The sequence below is a fragment of the Mastomys coucha genome, unplaced genomic scaffold, assembly GCF_008632895.1.
Source record: "Mastomys coucha isolate ucsf_1 unplaced genomic scaffold, UCSF_Mcou_1 pScaffold6, whole genome shotgun sequence".
NCBI classification, from domain to species: Eukaryota; Metazoa; Chordata; class Mammalia; order Rodentia; family Muridae; genus Mastomys; species Mastomys coucha.
The window spans coordinates 43,890,441-43,891,868 of record NW_022196912.1 but is presented as its reverse complement, the minus strand read 5'-3'; positions in this window follow the sequence as shown (position 1 = coordinate 43,891,868).

The following is a 1,428-nucleotide window of genomic DNA, read 5'->3' as shown; positions in this document are numbered from 1 at the left end:
TTTGTGTGCCATTAATTTTGTTTTGCTTTCACCATCACGTTCTTCCTTGAACCTAAATGTAATTTTTTGTTTTGAGTTTTAAGATGAGGTAGAAATTTTTCAGCCCTTCCTCAAAAATATGGGCATTTGGGTTGTAATTGCCCTGTAACATCGCTTTGTCAACATTCCATGAGTCTTAATGCATAATATTATTATCAGGATTCAGGTCAAGACTTTTAAATACTCTTTGTGGTTTCTTTTGGTGCATTTTGGGATATTTATTCTGCTTGATATTTGTACATCTAGGAACTTTCTAGTTATTCTGCATAGTTCCTAATGTCTACTCTGATCAGGACACAAAATATTCAAAGTGATTCTAACTTTTGTCATTTTTTGCAGATTTCTTTACTGATAACTATGTGGATACTTCTGGAACTCACTTTATTTGGCACATGAAGCATGTAAATTATATCGATAAAGGGGACAAACACTTTTTATTCTATTTAAAAAAGGTTTTGTGCATTGTGTGGTTGATTTGCTACATACCTACCCTTCTCATGTGCATACTCTATCCATTGTTGAAAGATAAATTTTAAAGACTTCCCATTTGAGTTTTTATATTGTCCTTTAATTGTCTTTTGTGAATCTTAAATCTCTGTTGGTTTTAAGCTTGTGAAAAGTTCCTATTGGCTTAACTATTGATCTATATGAAAGGTGATTTTGTAATGTCTAATAATGTCTTTAGAACATTTTATAGATATCATGTAGTCTGTTTTAGTCTATGTCACCAGCCTCTCTCCTCCTAGCTCCCAACAACCACCACCTACTTTGTCTCCTTCACTTTGAGAAATTGAGTACTACTTGTCAGTGACGTCTTAAGTTCTCCATCTTTGGAACTTACTTCACTTAGAATAATCACATGTACATGACTTGCTCTGTCCTATAGGTTGGAATTTCCTCTCTTTCTATGGCTAATAGCTTCCTTGTGTGTGTGTCACACTTTATATGTATTCACAGGTGGACAGTGGACATAGGCAGTTTAAGAGTTTTAGATATTGTGAATAATACTTCTTTGAAAATGAGGGCAGAAAGATGTATCTAAGACTATGTTCAGAGGGCTGAGGAAATAACTTCACCTGGGAAATTACTTATTGTGCAAAATTAAGGACCTGAGTTTAGATCCAAACTACCCATGTAAGAACAAAAAACCAAAAGAAAAGAAAAAGAAAAAGGAAACAAATAAACAACCAAAACAAACCCAAAATCTGGGTGTGGATGTTTTTAACCAGTAACCAGAGCACTGTGGAGGCAGAGGAGCAAGGAAACTCTGTCCAGTTAGTGAACTCCAGGTTCAGTGAGAAACCTTGTGAGAACAATTTCAATTTTTGACTTCTGGTCTCCATGCACATGTATAAACATACATATGAGCATGCACTCGGGAGCACACAC